Genomic DNA, 18,833 nt, shown 5'->3' on the forward strand with positions numbered 1-18,833 from the left:
ATTCGTATAGCAAATTTCCGGCTTGGCATAAAATTAATGACGATCATATAAGAAAATATCAAGAACATATGGACGTACCAATAGAATTGTTAACCGACCGAATTAATTCAGACAATTTAGATGTAGATACTGTTAACACGGAAATCGAAAGTATTTTACATGAAGCGGCAGATTCCGTTATTCCTAAGTGCGTATTTAACCCATATACAAAACCATACTGGACACCCGATGTTAAGAAAGCTCATCAAATGGAACGGTCAATGCGCAAACGATGGCTGGCAAATGGACGACCCAGAGGAATGAGTCATGAATCGTATAAACATTACAAAAAAGCCAAATACGAATTCCGGAATGTGCAAAACGCAGCTTACGAACAATATATCCAAAAATGTTACGATGACATAAACGAAGCAGCTGAGTGCGATATCCGGTTATTCTGGAAACTAGTAAAAAGATGTAAACCATCAACATCAAGAATTTATCCGGAAATTATACATAATGGTGATACATGCAATGATCCAGAAAGCATTGCGAATGCCTTTATGGACTATTTTTCAAACATTTGTACAACAAACAATACTGATACTTTTGATGCGTCAAAGAAACAATTTATTGACAGTGCGTATTCAGAGATTTTAAACACCTGCTGTAACTCCAACGAGAACCTACCTGGTGGAGTCATCAAAGAAAGTGAAGTGCGCGATATTGTCAAATCATTGATGCGTAAAAAAGCCAGCGGCCACGATAAAATTCAAAACGAACATTTAATATACGGCGGAGAAGTTCTTATCCGTTGCCTTACTTCATTTTTTAATCTCATAGTGAAGAAAGGTCGTGTTCCTTATGACTGGAAGTTTGGTTTACTGGTACCACTTTTTAAAGGAAACAATAAACCTAAAACATCTCCTGACAGCTACCGTCCGATTACACTTTTGCCGTGTGTTTCAAAGGTCTTTGAGCATGTTATAAAAAACCGTTTGCTAATCATATTGGAAAACATAAACTTCCCTAACTGTCAACAACAAGGATTTCAGAAGAACCTCGGTTGCCTAACAGCTTCCTTTAATCTACATGAGACCATTTTTCATAATCTTGAATTTTGTAGTAAAATTTTTGTAGCTTTTCTTGATAGTAGGAAAGCATTTGACACAGTCTGGAGACTTGGTCTTATGTACAAATTGTTTCAACTAGGTGTTAACAATAAATTATGGGTAATAGTAAATGACTTTCATACAAATACAAAGAGTGCTATAGTTGTTAACCAGCACCAGTCAAATTTTTTCCCAGTGTTAGAAGGTGTAAGACAAGGCAGTGTGCTGTCTGGTTTACTGTATTTAATTTTTATTAATGATTTAATATGTGAAGTTGAGAAATGCAATCAAAACACAGGTATATACAGTATCAATTGTGGTGCACCTGCTCTTGCCGATGACATATCATGTATTGCCACGACCCCACTGTCTCTCCAACGCATGCTTGATGTGTGTTTCGAGTACTCTAGAAACTGGCGGTTCTGTTTTAACGCAAGCAAATCAAGTATTATACAATTCTCCATAAATACGAGAGAAAACAATGTTAACTTCCACTGGTGTATTGGAAATAAGAATATTCCATTATCTAACAACTATACACATTTAGGTATTGAACTTAATTCTCGATTCAAAACAAAGAACAGAACTATAAATGCTTGTAGAAAAGGTAAAAACGCATTCTTCGCATTGAAAGGAGTAATGTCAAGAGCAACTAATCCGTCTGTATTAGTTAAATTGTACAAAACTGTTGTCTTACCAAGCGTTCTTTATGGCTGTGAAACATGGTGTAACCTCAAATCCTTTGATATAACGACGCTTAATTGTTTTCAGCACTTCATTGTCAAACACATTTTAGCTTTAAAAACTTCTACCAGATCTGATATGTGCGAGAGCATTATTGGAATTCATCCGATTATGAGTTTTATTCACAAAAGAAAACTGTTCTTTTTTCAAAAACTGTGTACGTTAGATAACAATTATCTTTCAAAAAGAATATTTTTGATTCGTCTATTTTCATTCCTCATAGACCCTCACCGCCGTCACTATGGATACATCCCGGATATCATTGACCTTCTAAGAACATATGGACTTATTCAGTATCTTACTGAATATATTGATACTGGTAGTTTCCCATCAAAAAGTCAGTGGAAATCGATTGTTCACAAAACAGTTAACGAACAACAGTCAGTCAACTGGTTAAACCGTATTGCGTTAGATGACAATTTTATGCGTTTTAGAAATATTCATAAAACAGTTTCTATGACAAACTTCTGGAAAAAAGCACAATCGTTTGCAGAAATACGAAATTCATATTTTATTACAAAACTGTTAGCTGATATACCAAATTCATCAGGAGATAAGTGCGTCGAATGCGAAAATGACTTTAGTGATGTATATGTACATGCATGCTGTTCCTGCATTTGCACTTTAGAGCTGCGCGAATTGTGGTGGGGTATTATCATCGAGAATTTTCCGCTACAACTTTATTCTGAGCTAAGTGAATATGACGATGAGGAGATATATCAAATTTTGCTCGGAAGAATTCCATTAAATTTAAGTGTTGAACATTCTGAGTTTGAGAGACTATGTCACGCCCATGTGGTTCAGTGCTTAGCATTATATGGCCGTTGTGTCAGGCTATGCAATACATGATATGTCATCAATCGAGATTATAGAAGGCCTTAATTCTGAGAGACCAAAGTGTATATATTTGTCTGTATATGAGAAAAACTGTTGTGTACCTATTTCGTTTATTTTTTTGTTGTTGTCTGATATTTAGTTAATTGTATGTATTCATTGTATCTCAATTATGAGGAAATAAAGACATGAATGAACGAATTTAAAAACCCACGAACATGTAAATATTGCTCAAACCACGAAAATTGATACCCACGAATTAAAGTACTTTCACAGTAAGCAAACCATTTTAGTTAAAAGTAATTAACATTCCTACTTTAAGTAATTTTACCACAGAATCGTATTATCCGATATTTGAATATATTAGACAAGAAGAAATTCGTATTTAGCTGACAGCTTTCGTAGTAAAACAGAGATCCAGATTTATTCCACATTTTACTGATTTTAAAATAAGATTAAATATAATATTTCAAACTGTAACAGACGCAGAAATAAAATATTAAAATGTACAATTTTACAAGCTTTAATAATCTAGGTCACAACTATTTCGAAGTTAAAAGTCAAGATTTTATGCAACATCATCAACGACATGAATCAATTCGGGATTGTCAATGTCTTGTCCGTTCCTGTCTTTTTAATGTTTTCGAAAGTTGATTATGAAATCTAGTAGAACATCTGCGCCCTCCCGAAGCAATCTTTTACGTGCCAAATAAAACTATAGATTGTTGAAGGTAAAATATAAACATAAATTAACTGAAAAATCCATTGACCAACATTACAAATCCGAAAGGTTTTGCAAAATTCAGCTAAAGTTAGTAAATAATAGATAAGCAGTTTACAAAACTTGAAATATTTCCGAGGATTATTTTTTCCAGGATAACCTTAGCTATGAGTATCATTAAAGATGATGACCTCGTACTAAAAAAGTAAGGCTACTGTGTTGAACGCACCCATCCCAGTACAATGAAATAAACAATTTTTAATGAAAGTATCAAATATGTTATCAATCAGTAATAATAAGCTAACATTCAATGACAAACTCAATAGTATGATACATTTGAATTATCGGTAGTTTGAAAAAAAGCCTTTTCAAAAAAAAAAAAATTCAATCCAAGCGATATACACATCCTTTTTTGCAAAGTTCGTTTCACAATTTGTTTGTATATCATCATATGTTATCATGCGTTTGATTTTCCTTTCTGTATTTTTTATTTTACTCAAAACGTGTTTATTCAAACGTATATTTCCACAATTTACAGTTTCGATTAGGTCTAGGATGTGGTGCTGCTATACAAAATATAAAAATCTAAAAGTATGTAACCTATGTTCATAGTCTTCTACAATTGCGTTAAAATAAATAAAATCGACGTACGAATCCTGGAGGGGGTCACCATCCCAGTAGTCAGCACTTCTGTGTTGACATGTATTATCATTGAATATAGGAGCACGTTAAGTAAAGCTATGAACCTATATTATTTTTATAATCTCGAAGCGAAAATAGAAGCACAGTTGCTTCCTATATAAAAGATGAATGTGTTTTTGAAAAGCACATACAAACGTTTACCATTAAGTCTTCGTCATATTTTGACTTGCATCTAGAAATTGGAAAACTGAGGAACTGACAACCAAACGCTATGACAAAACATACAATTTCAGCTTCCAAACTGAGAACGTTCTATTTCTATTCTTTTTGAAGCAACAAAAGTAAAATAGCAATACCGACCTCAATTGAAAATTCAAAATGAAAAGTCCTTTATCGAATGGGAAAATCAAGAGCTAAAAAACATCAAACGAATGGAAAACAACGTTGAAGTCAATTTCTTGGTACAGGTATTTCCTTGCGTAGAAAATAGTGAGGGAAAAAAATAACAAATATTCCGAACTCTGAGGAAAATTCAAAACGGAACATTCAAGGTGATGCGTTACTTCAAAGTTTAGGTTTCCTATCATTTTTTGAAATTCTTTAAAAGAGGTTATACTGCGTTTATTATACGTCGGTTATAAGTAAATGTTTATCAAAAACATGTAAAAAGAAAGACGAAACTTCCTTAAAACGTTAAATGCAATAGAGAAAAAAAAGGATGAACAAAATCAGTATGTGTACAAAATTAAAAGCAAAAGAATAACGATTTTATCGCTGTTTTTCGTTTCAACGTCACAAAGAGGCATTCAACATAATTGTTTTATTATAAATGGAACATTTTTTTAAAATCAATAGCAGTAAAGGATTTAATGTCAAGTAAAAGTAAAGGGGCAAAGATTGTGGGATTTGTGCATACATTTTTTTGCTCGTTGAAATTCAACTGAATATCGAAAAAAAACCCATACACAATCCATGTTTTACGGTCTATAAAGCGATGTCGTTATGCTTATTTCGACGTTTTTGATAACTTTTCACATAGAACACAATTTTGAATACAGCATAGTGTAAAAACATGTCGATTACAAATTTATTTTTTTCTATCATAAAACAGAAATTTATCAACAACATTCATATGTATTTTTTTAAAGGTCATTAGCTACGAAATAGAAAATAGTTGACGATATAAAAGACGAACCATTCAGTTGAATAATTCGATCCAAATAATTATTTTTATACAGATAAACTCGATCATAAATATACTTGTGACCTACAAAATGAACTCAAACAGATCTAGAAAGATCCAATAGCACATGGCCGGTATTCGTTAATAAATGTATTCAAGTTTGAATCGGGTTATAAGACCGTGGACATTCATCAAAGGTCATCTTGATAGTTAATTAGATGACGTCTATACAAAAGGCCACACGAATTTTTTATACATATTTTAGTGTTCATGCATTTAAGGAACCGCCGTAATTAATGTTATGGATCAACAGACATAATTTAAATTACAGTCATTACTTATAAATGAATTAAATACAACTTTTTAAACACAAAATTTTTATTCAAACGTAAACGTTTACTAAATTCAACACCATGACGTCACATGACGTCGCGGAGTTATTTACGTCAGTACAGTAATCGCCGCCATGATGGCTGCTTCATTTTGTCCGGAGAATTGAAAAACACAATTATTGAATGCCGAGTTAGAAATAAATCCTGATGACATGAAGTTGGTAGATGAGAGAGACATTGGCATTGTACGATTGTTAACTTGTGCATTCTCTGATGTTGTTTGTAACGGAGAAGGAACGGATGTAACATTTGAACACGGTTAGTACTGGTGCTGGAGTAGATTTCTGTGCAGACACGTCATAGCCTGAAGAAATAGACGATAGACTTTTACTCAAGCTTTCCTTTTGAATTACAGAACATCCACGGTTATAACTCCTGACAGAGCTCTCGTTTCTGTGCCCGCTCATGTACATTATATGCATGAGCTCAAACCCGGCATCATTCATAGTTTGAATGGCAGTTGCGCGGAGACAATGGGCTGTGTATAGTCTAGAGCAGCCAGCATTCCTAGATATATCACCCATAAATCTTGAAAACTGGTACTGCTTAACCGACTTCATTGAAAACCATATATTTTGTTCATCTGGTGAGAGATTTGCATCTTTATCACAGTGATTAAAAAGTGATTCTGCTTTAGGATCTGTTATATCAATCAGTAGCTGCAGATCATTCACAGGACATTTGTCAGATTTTGTTTCGTACATCCTTTTGTCGGCAGAAGCTTCTGAATTGCCAAGTCCCCCTTGCCAATTTTTTTTGACGTGTTTCATGTGATAGTGTAACATACTTCCTGTCATTTTCATCTTTTTGGAATGTGAACGATGCAAGATTCAATTGCTGGTGGAATTCTAGACCCCGTGAGACAAAATGCATAGCTAAATTGTACCAAACCCTATAGCGAAGAAGGACTGGGTTTCCAGCAGAATACAGGTATGTACTAATTTTATGGAGATCTGACAGCGAAATAACTTCCTTGGGCTTTGTAGGTCTAGATAAACCACTTTTCATGTTGTACTTTAATTTCCCATCCAAAATGTCATCCTGAATTCTTTGTCCCGGACAATGTCAATATCCCTATTTAGATCTCTAAGAAACCTATTGATGCCTGCCCTTATACTTTTAAAAGAATTCTTGTTGTATTCGTATGCCTGAGCTGACGCCATTTCTTGTTCTCTTTTTTCAGCGAATTTAGGGGTGGCCTCTGCATAAAATTTGCCTAATATAATGTTTAAATCTTCAGATGATACAGTTGCTAAGTCTACTTGATTCACCATGACTTCATTGCTCCATTCTGTAAAAAACAAGCGGAATATATATAACATGTGATAAATATCAAAATAATTATTTTATCTTAGAAATAAAGTTAATACAATCTTTTTGTACAGAAATTAGGCTATATAATTAGTTTTCTAGTTTGAATTGTAAATTATTTTCTTTTCGAGGATTTTATACATGATTGCGGTATGGGGTTTGCTCATTGTAAAAGGCCGTACGATGACCCCTACTTGATGTAAAGGTCTGTGTCATTCTGTCTTATTATATCTTATATTAATCTAACGAAAGTACATGTAAATACATTGTACATTTACATTGTACTTCTATGTGGAATTATAGATTCAGATAGCTCAATTTAAAATTGAAAGGTTCCAGGTTCAAATCCTGGTCTGAATATTTGTCACACATAAAATACAATCACAATGTACATGTACAGTATGTCATTTATGATTATTTTGTTGAATTTGTGTTTGATAAAATATTAACTGCCCATTTTGTATTTCTTTTTGTTGATTCTGATTGCCTGCTTTCTTTTAAGGCTAGAATTTCTTCATCAGACACTCTTTTGAACCTTTTTTCTGGTTTTGGATCTGGCCTTTGTACTTCTGTTGACACTATTTCTGTACTAGCTAATACTTCTACGAAAGGCATTGGTGCAGGCACTTCTTCCAGCTCAATTTCAGTATCAAATAAGGCTTGCAAATATAAAAATGGATCGCCGAGATCAAAATCTGACATCTCTGTGTCTCCCATGATTATATTATGGGAGACGAAAAATGATTCACGTGAAAATCGCCGAATTATGATTCACGCGAAAATTGCCGAATTATGATTCACGCGAAAATTGCTGTAATTTGTTGTAATTTATTCTAAAACATGTCAGTAAAATTATGTACATACCAGGAAGAACTAACATATTTTTTTTTACATTCACAGCAGCAAAACTTGTTTGTTTACTTTTGTTTTAAATATCGATGTCTCTTTATAAAGTTTAACGTTTTAAAACCTGTCCATTGTTATTGTAAAAAAAAAGTAGTTCCGGTAATGTGGGTGTATCTCCATAAAAGAAACATCTATGGGCTGATAGAAAAATAAAATCAACCAATCAAAATGCTCCAATTTTGTCAAATATATTTATTGTTAAATATTCACTTTAGACTTTTTGTTAAATTCAGATATCATTTAAGTATGTCATAAATCAAATATGATAATTTGAGTGAAATCGGTGATCATAAATTTGACAGCTAATGCCTTTTTAAGAAAAATCGATGGATAAGAAACTGGAGATTTGTTGATGCAAAATTTAAGAACTTGGTTCGACGATTTCATGTGCTTTCTGCAGAATTTTCTCCTTTATTGAAGATTTCAAACAGTAACATTTAAAAAAATAAATATTAATATTGAAATTCTTTCAATTTTTTTAACATTTGTTAGAACGCACATGAAAATGAGGAAAAAAATCTGAAACTTGTAACCGATTGGGTACACAAACAAGGAAGTCAATGAATATAGGACGATAGTACAAAACTAATTAAAACAGGTCAAAAACTGTGAGCAAACAATATTTAGCAGATGAATTCACCAATGAGCGATCGAACTTTAAATTTTGTCTACACTGGTCTAGACAGGTGATTGAAAAGTTAAAATATAATAAGCGACATAAGAAATTTCTAATAAGTGATAAAAATCTGTTGCAAAGAATATTTAACCGAACTATTCACCGCGAATGTTGTGACAAGTAAGTTTAATCAAGGAGATAAACTATTTTGCTAAGAAAAAAACAACTTTGAAAAGTTTATGAAAGTTTACACGCCCGAAAGTGAGACATGAATGCAAGTGTTATTGTCGTTATTTTATGCCTTATTGTGCAGCAAACGAATTGCGTGAGTAATTGTCACCCAAAGTGCGTTTGTAACCCAAAAATTCTCCAATGTAAAGGTTTTAATCAAGATGACATTGAAAGTGATGAATTTGCGAACTCAATTACAACTGTTCTTGAAAGAATTCATATAACAGATGGGGATATTCCTGAATTGCCAAGAAATCTTTTTGGATCATTGTGACGACTCCAGTTATCATCTGAATGCTTTGAAAAAGTTAGATTTACAAAACAATGGGATAAAGAAAATCAATGGACATGCATTACACTGCATGCCAAATTTGGAAGAGTTGAGCCTGGCAAATAATCAGTGGGTGGTTTCTACAGTGCACACAAGGACATTTACAAATATTCAAAATTTGCAAAAGTTGAATTTAAGTACTGCTTTCCATGACGAGATTGACAGTATAGTTCATATCAAACATCTTCGGCTTGTATTTTGGAAAGTCCATTTACCAAACTTGAAGTATTAGCACTTGACAACAACAAATTATCGGTTTATGATGCAGATACTGCTAATACAATGTGTACATTTACATCACTAAAGAGATTAAATCTTGCTCACAACATACTTCCGCGCTTGACATTTTATCATAAAAGGTGTATGCCACATCTGGAATACCTCGATTTATCTTATAATAGTATAAGTACATTCGAATCATATTCCAACCCTTATGGGCTACTATTTTCACTAGATCATATTCAGAAAGCATCAAATGTTTCTGTCAAATTCTTTGGAAATCAATTCGACTGTGATTGCCAGTTGCGAGAATTCCAGGACTGGTTAAATAGAACAGAAGTCCATGTATTACAGAAAGACAAACTGACATGTCATGACGGTGTGCTCTTTGAAAAGTCCATAATGTCAGTCCCATCAACTGAATTTGAGTGTTTCTCGGTGGATATTAGCATCTCTGAGGACAAGAGCAGTATCAGTTCTAGTTATAATACAGCCGTTGGTGTTTTGGTAACAATGGTCGTCTTGCTTGCTATATTCCTGAGTGTAATTGCTTACATTCTACATGTTGTTAGTTCATTCAAGCGACAGTCAATGACCAAGAAGCATTTGTTAAGTAATTATTCATCAGAAAAAAATGAAAATGCAAGACATGGAAATGCTACCTTGTTTACAAATTATATCTAGATTTCTATTAGAGTTGTATGACCTTCCCTTTTGTTTGTTAAAACAGTTAGAAATATCTAATACAACTAGTACTGTACAATGTATGTAATCACTTATATTCTGCATTTCTGAAAGTTTGAGTCTAGTTCAGTACATTTATACAGATTTGTACATGTATATTTTATAGTTGTTTTGGTGAAAATTACATTTAATTTGTTTCAGATATTCTACACATAGCTTAATATTTGACATTGTGTTTTGGGGATGTTTTGTTTCTAACAAGGATCAGAATGTCTATAAAAATAATAATGACTGTTTGAATCATCATTAGGATGATAAATACAATAGGAATAATGAAAAGTGTTAATAGAACAACACAGAAAACAAATCAGCTGTGAATTTCAGTGAAATACATTTGTACATGTTACATACAATTACACACATTATTATATGAAAGTGGATGTTTAGCAACTATCAAACAGTGAGCAATCTTTAGAAATACATAATTATTCATGATAGTTGTGTAGAGATCTCATAATGATTATGTATTGCTATGGTAAAAAAGTGCACACTGGTTTAGTAGTTTTTATACGACCGCAAAAATTTTAATTTTTTGGTCGTATATTGCTATCACGTTGGCGTCGTCGTCTGCGTCGTCGTTGTCGTCGTCTACGTCGTCGTCGTCGTCGTCTGCGTCGTCGTCGTCGTCATCGTCGTCGTCCGAATACTTTTAGTTTTCGCACTCTAACTTTAGTAAAAGTGAATAGAAATCAATGAAATTTTAACACAAGGTTTATGACCACAAAAGGAAGGTTGGGATTGATTTTGGGAGTTTTGGTCCCAACATTTTAGGAATTAGGGGCCAAAAAGGGCCCAAATAAGCATTTTCTTGGTTTTCGCACTATAACTTTAGTTTAAGTAAATAGAAATCTATGAAATTTTGACACAAGGTCTATGACCACAAAAGGAAGGTTGGGATTGATTTTGGGAGTTTTGGTTCCAACAGTTTAGGAATTAAGGGCCGAAAAAGGGCCCAAATAAGCATTATTCTTGGTTTTCGCACAATAACTTTAGTATAAGTAAATAGAAATCAATGAAATTTTAACACAAGGTTTATGACCACAAAAGGAAGGTTGGGATAGATTTTTGGAGTTGAGGTCACAACAGTTTATGAAGAAGGGGCCAAAAAGGGGCCCAAATAAGCATTATTTTTGGTTTTTGCACCATAACTTTAGTATAAGTAAATAGAAATCTATGAAATTTAAACACAAGGTTTATAACCATAAAAGGAAGGTTGGGTTTGATTTTGGGAGTTTTGGTCCTAACAGTTTAGGAATAAGGGGCCCAAAGGGTCCAAAATTGAAATTTGTGTGATTTCATCAAAAAAAGTATGTAGATTCTTAATTTTTGGTCCAGTTTTCAAATTGGTCTACATTAAGGTCCAAAGGGTCCAAAATTAAACTTAGTTTGATTTTAACAAAAATTGAATCCTTGGGGTTCTTTGATATGCTGAATTTAAAAATGTACTTAGATTTTTAATTATTGGCCTAGTTTTCAAGTTGGTCCAAATGGGGGTCCAAAATTAAACTTTGTTTGATTTCATCAAAATTGAATAAATGGGTTCTTTGATATGCCAAATCTAACTGTGTATGTAGATTGTTAATTTTTGGTCCAGTTTTCAAATTGGTCTACATTAAGGTCCAAAGGGTCCAAAATTAAACTAAGTTTGATTTTAACAAAAATTAAATTCTTGGGCTTATTTGATATGCTTTATCTAAATATGTACTTTGATTTTTGATTATGGGCCCAGTTTTCAAGTTGGTCCAAATCAGGATTCCATATCAAGTATTGTGCAATAGCAATTAATTTTCAATTGCACAGTATTGCACAATAGCAAGAAATATCTAATTGCACAACATTGTGCAATAGCAATTAATTTTCAATTGGAGTTATCTTTCTTTGTATAGAATAGTAGTTGATAATATATGTTGGAAATTTGCCAGACATGACTATGATGTCATTTTCTATTTTTATTTGCCAATAACTTTATGTAAATAACTTCATTGGAAATTTGCCAATATAAAATGTTGCTGATGAAGCTTTTTTTCCTTATCTTATCTAAAATGTTTTTAGATAATGTATGTTGGACATTTGCCAGACATGACTATGATGTCATTTTCTATTTTTATTTGCCAATAACTTTATGTAAATAACTTCATTGGAAATTTGCCAATATAAAATGTTGCTGATGAAGTTTTTTTTATTGTTTTATACAATAAACAATGTATATTCACTTTTACTACCAACCAATCTTTACCATTCAGTGATAACAAGCACTTTATTTTACATTTTAATATTTTATGATGTATTTAAAAGAGTAGTTATTGTTGCAAACTCCATTAGAAATTTGAATTGATATCAGTTTTGGAAAAAGGGAAACGGGGATGTGAAAAAAAGGGGGGGGGGTTTAAATTTTTCTCATTTCAGATTTCATAAATAAAAAGAAAATTTCTTCAAACATTTTTTTGAGAAGATTAATATTCAACAGCATAGTGAATTGCTCAAAGGAAAAAAAAACCTTTTAAGTTCATTAGACCACATTCATTCTGTGTCAGAAACCTATGCTGTGTCAACTATTTAATTTTAGATTTAAAAAGTTTGAAGAAGAAATCTTTAATTGATTTGTAAAATCTTGACATTTGCTTTGTGTAAAAAAAAACCATGTAATGTCAAAATTTGATCACAATCCAAATTCAGAGCTGTATAACGCTTGAATGTTTTGTCCATACTTGCCCCAACTGTTCAGGGTTCGACCTCTGCGGTCGTATAAAGCTGCGCCCTGCGGAGCACCTGGTTTAGAATTTGAAGATAGATAAGTAGAGATCTTATAATGATCATGTTTGGCTATGGTAAACAAGGGCAAACTGAGCTATTCAGTTTTTAAAATTTGAATCAATATTGGTAATGTGAAGTTTACGTTGCATTTTGTTCATATATGCTAAGGGCAGATTTTACTAGATGCTAATTTTTTTCCAGTTTTAAATGAAATAAAAGGAGTAGGTCCGATAAGGACCGATTTTGGCCTCAAATTTCAGGTTCATCTGACGAAAGATTTTGACCACTTTTTAAACACTTAAGTGTCTATTTCATTTGAATCAATTAGTTTATGTGAAAGATTTTAACTGATTAAGTCATTAAAAACGATCCAATTCAAGCTCAAATATGAAAAATCTACCAAATATGCCAAAAAATGTCACTTTTCAGATGGTTTTTGTCAAAAATGAAAGTGGCCGCATCCGTGTTCATCCTCAACCTTTATATATGTTATGTATTATCATAAATGCAAATTTAAATTTCAATAATAAGGATGAACACGAATGCGGCCACTTTCGTTTTACACGAAAACCGTCTAAAATTTACTTTAAATGCTAGAATTGTGAAGATTTCAGTAATTTAGCATGACTTAATGGTGCCAGTACCTGACATATGTGCATTGTATTGTCAAAAAGAGCCCATATTATGTAGCAGAAGCATTCTACTGTCAAATAAATAACTAAAAGTTTACATTTTATCAATTTTGTAAAACTGCTATATTTTGGGGCCAAAAAGGGGTCTTACTGGACCTACTCCTTTGTCGACTTATTTAAACAAATGTTAACCAAATTGTTAAATGGAGAAAAAAAAACACAAAACAAAACAAAGCAAACCCAACCTTTATTTGATTATTGTTCAATTATTATATATACTTCACTACATTCACGAAGCAAACATTTTCCATAGCTTATTAATTACATATTGTATTAAAAAATAGTTTTAATCATGGTAAAAAATATAACTTACTTTTACATTCCTGTTATATTTTTAATTTTTGATCTTTGATTACATGTTAATGTAAAATGTACAAGCCCAATTTGCCTCTTCATATATTATTTTGATCTGTCAGAATTTAACTGAAATAGGTGAATAAGTACTTTTCTTAAAACATAAAATTTTATACACTCAGTTAAACTTTTAAACATTGTCATTGTGTTAGTAGTTTAAATAGAGATTTAAATCTTATTTTTATTAGAAAAGTTATCACAGTGGCATATTGTTATCATGATGATGCTATTTATAACAAATTCAAAGTAAATACAATGCCAACAGTAGTATACGTGTGTTCTCAAGTCATCAATCAATTGAGAGAAAACAAATATGGGTTACAAACTAAAACGGAATGAAACTCATCAACTATAAGAGGAAAACAAAGGAACTCATTGTAATAGAAACCTATTCTTTAACTTTATAATTGTATTATGAAATATATGCAACATGTGATATTTGAAATAGCAGCTAGCCAGATCTATATGTTAATCAAGTTGAATACATTTTATTTAGACCTTCAACTCAAGTTCATTTCATAAACATTTTAAACTAATTTATAAAGGCAACAGTAGCATACCGCTGTTCAAAATTCATAACTCGATCAAAAGAAATCAAATCCATGTTACAAATTAAAACCTAGGAAAACCCATCAAGTATAAGAGGAAAACAACGGAACAACATAGCGTGCCATATATTCACATGTATTTGGATTTTGCTTCAGCTTTTAGATATATATTGTTGCTGTTTTTATTCAAATGAATATATACAATCATTAATGATCTGAAACTTTCAGCTAATTACCAGGTTATGTTCAATATACCATATTAAAATTGTATTCTTTGAATAACATGTGAAATAATAGACTGTATAGTCTAAATACGTATGTTTGGTCCCTTTTCTGCTACATCATATACAAAAAGAAGATGTGGTTTGATTGCCAATGAGACAACTCTCCGCAAGAGACCAAGTGACACAGAAATTAACAAAGATAGGTCACCGTACGGCCTCAACAATGAGCAAACCCAATATTGCATAGTCAGTTATAAAAGACCCCAAATTGACAAATGTAAAAACATTCAAACGAGATAGCTAACGGCACAATTTATGTACAAGAAATGGACGAAAAACAAATATTCAACACATCAACAAACGACAATGGTATAATTTTCAATGACATAACTATTCATCATATTTTGAATCAGTTTAAGGTTTATGTTTTTAAGTATAGCCTTCAATAATAAGAAAACCTTGTACAATTGAATTAGATGTAAAAGTTCCCAACATGAAAAAACAAAACATCTGATTTATAACAAGACAATTGACTAAAACCAATATGACCGACATTATTCAACAACAACAACATTTCAAGCTTACTTTTGAAAGACACATTACTTAAAATCACCTATGAAAAAAAAAAATGTTGAGCAAGTAATTGTTACATTGTTTGTTTTGCATCCTGTGTGAGGAAGTGAAGTTAAAGTTAGCTTTGTGGTCGAATTAGGACATGACGATGATTTCTTCGTCGTCTAAAGACATTTGGTTTCCAGACAATAACTTGAGTATAAGTATATTGATCTATTTGAAATTGGTTTCAGGACAATAAATTGAGTCTATGAATCTCTATAAAATTGTCTGGGGTACTAAATTATAATCCTGTTACCTTTGATAAATATTGTACCGCAAGGTTTGATGTTAAAAAGGGAGGCACTGGTTGATTTAAAGTGCTTGGGCCTTAACAGACTATGAATTAGTGGCCAACAACATTACTTTTTTAATATTTTGTATACATCATTTATTTCTTGACCAATGAATATGGGATGTTAGTTGAAGTCTTGAAATTATTGGGTTCTTCAAGATGCGGAATCTTCCCGTATATTAAGATTTTGAATTATTGGCCCCGTTAATAAACTGTTCGACATTGAGGTCAAAGGGTGCAAATAAACCTTTTCCTTTTTTGATTTTAATAAAAAAATAATTTTGGTGGTTCTTTGATATACGAAATTGTACAGTGAATCTAATTTTCAAATTTTGATCCTCATATTCAATTGGTCCAAATCAAGGTCAAAAGGGTCCAATATTTAATCGTTTCATTTCATCAAAAGTTGAATTTTTATGATTGATGACCATATATATTCATATTTATAACACAATGAAAAATAAACTAATAGATACCAGGATTAAATTTTGTATTTACGCCAGACGAGCGTTTCGTCCACAGAACGAACTGATGTTTGAAATTAATTAAATATCATTTCCAAAAACTGTGTCAGACGCAGAAAAAGTGTAATTGATATGAATTTAATTTTTGGCAGCTATAATACTCTATGTTACTGTACGTTGATGAAGGAAATATTTCAAGATAAAAGTCAATAATTTTTAGAATTTAATAAGATTTCATGCAATATTATGAACGAAATGTATCAATACGAAATTGAAAATGTCTGAACTGGACTGGTGACCCCCTCTAGGCTTCGTACGTCGATTGTATTTAGTTTAACGCAATTGTTTAAGACGTGAACATTGGTTTCATATTTTAATACTAATATATTTCTAGATTTAAATTTTTTGTATAGCAGCACTTCACCCTTGATCCTAGGCAAAACTGTAAATTGGGAAAATATTCATTTGCATAAACATATTTCAAATAAAAAAATCACAGAACTCTTAGGAAAATTAAAAAAAAACAACAGAAAAGTTCTTTAACAAATCTCAAACACATAAAAAATATGATCATATGATGATATACAGCCAAATTGTGAAATGAAAAATGTATATCGCTAGGATTGATTTTTTCTTTTATTAAAAGATTTTTTCTTTCAAACTACCGATAATGCAAATTAGTCATAATATTTAGTTTGTAAAAGAGGGACATAAGATACCAGAGGGACAGTCAAACGCATCAAAGACAACTAAAGTACACATGACACAACATAGAAAACTTAAGAATAAGCAACCCGAACCCCATCAAAAACTAGGGTTGATCTCAGGTGCTCCGGAAGGGTAAGCAGATCCTGCTCCACATGTGGCACTTGTGAGGATTATTCATGTCAAAAGCATATCTAGAATGAAAACTGAATGATGGAAAAATAATGATTGGAGTTAGCTTATTACTAATTGATTACATATTTGATACTATCATTGGAAATCAATTCGTTTTATTTTACATGGGATGGATGCGTTCAACACAGTCGACTAACTTGGATTTTTTTTAGTGCGATGTCATCATCTGCATTATCACGTTAAATAAATCTATGATCTTTCATTCCTTTTATACTCTCTTAACAAGAATAGGAGCACAGTTGGTTTTTATATAATGGATGAATGTGTTTTTGAGCACACCCAAACGTTTACATTTAAGTCTATGTCATAATTTGACTTACATCTAGAAATTGGAACTGAGAAACTGACATCAAAACTTGAAGACAAAGCATATAATTCAGCTTCAAAACTGAACGTTCCATTCCTATTCATTGTGTAGCAACAAAAGTGAAATAACAAAACTACCGACCTCCATTGAAAATTCAAATATGTAATTTATCAAATGGGAAAATCAAGTGCTTAAATACATCAAACGGATTGAAAACCACTGTCAAGTTCCTGACTTAGTACAGGCATTTCCTAATGTAGAAAAAAATTACAAAAATACAAATTCAGAGAAAAATTCAAAACGGAACATTCAGCAAATGTATTTGATTTGTATTTGACATCTCCAAGGTGATACGATACTTCAAAGTTTTCGTTTGCTATCATTCTCTGAAGTTCTTGAACAGAGGTTGCTGTTTAAATCAAAGTTTTCATGAGCATCAGGACGGATACCAGATGAGAAGCAGGATCTGTTTAAATATCCGGACCACATGAGACTACATATATTTTGGTGAGGAACGTGTTACTCAATCTTAAGTTTCCTATGTTGTAATTATACCCCCGCTTTAAAAAAAGGGGGTTTACTGTTTTACTTCTGTCTGTCTGTCCGTCATTCCATCCATCCTTCCGTCAGTCCGTCCGTCCCATGCATATTTTTCTTCGCATTTTTCTAAGACACTACAATACAAGGATTTCTGAAATTTGGGTTCAGGATTTATTCAAGTCAGCTATATTGTGTAATGCATTTTCATATTCATCACTCAACAACTTCCTGTTTATCGATTACTTACATATTTTTACACTTTTAAAATTATCTACTTGCGGCGGGTATCATCAGTGAGCAGAAGCACGCAGTTTCATTTGTTTGTAAACCGTATTTTTCGTAGTTTTCTCTTTTTGTTTTACGATAACGTTATCAGTTCGATTTCGAATATCTATTTTGGTATACTGTATCTACTGCCTCTACCCTTTTTGCTACCTTGGTAAATAAAGAGGTAAATTTAGATCTTCAATCTTGAATTTTTTTTTTTTATTATTTAGCATTGTTTATCTTCATAAATTCATAAAAAAGAATAACAGCTATTACTAAAACATATTGGAGAGTACAGAAGACATCTTATTCAAACCAATCACTGTTGGTGTTAAGTCAGGCCATCTCTTGTTGTTCTCTATTTTGTCTTTTATTGGAAGAGTCGGATGTCAGTGTGGTCAATTTGGAAAATATTTTAAAATCATTTCATAGAGTGAAACTGGAATACAGGATGGAATATCAACCAGTGCATCATGATATACAACATTTCATTGTAAATGTTGTGTTGATGCTGTTTACAAATATTTCCTTGGACTACAGTGTCAATATACAATAGTTATCAAAGGAACTAATAACTGTCTTAAACATTAGCCTAGGCGGTCCTTTCACCTGCGATCTCTGTTGTAGTATATCAGTTTTATATACTCTAGCTTTTGTAAAGAATTTTTTTAACCTCAATTTATAATCAGTGACTCGTGAAATATATTTTTTGACATTTGATATACATGTAACATATCTGGAACATAATGAATTGTGTAATAATATTATAATAGTTTTATATATGATTTTGTCAACACTTGGTCCTTAAAAACAAAATGCCTAGAAAGAAAACGATGAAAGACTTTAGGTGTCGAATCGGGTAACAAAATGCTAACAAGATTTAAAACTGTGTGCCGATTTGACCAGATGTC

General features: G+C 32.1%; 2 pseudogenes; one reads left to right on the forward strand and one right to left on the reverse strand.

The window, feature by feature from the left end:
• Positions 1-5,801: 5,801 nt before the first annotated feature.
• On the reverse strand, positions 5,802-7,635 carry LOC139492605 (uncharacterized; annotated as a pseudogene).
• Positions 7,636-8,543: 908 nt separating this feature from the next.
• On the forward strand, positions 8,544-16,257 carry LOC139493463 (phospholipase A2 inhibitor-like; annotated as a pseudogene).
• The last annotated feature ends 2,576 nt before the right edge of the window (positions 16,258-18,833 follow it).

Source organism: Mytilus edulis, chromosome 10 (assembly GCF_963676685.1).
Source record: "Mytilus edulis chromosome 10, xbMytEdul2.2, whole genome shotgun sequence".
Lineage (NCBI taxonomy): Eukaryota > Metazoa > Mollusca > Bivalvia > Mytilida > Mytilidae > Mytilus > Mytilus edulis.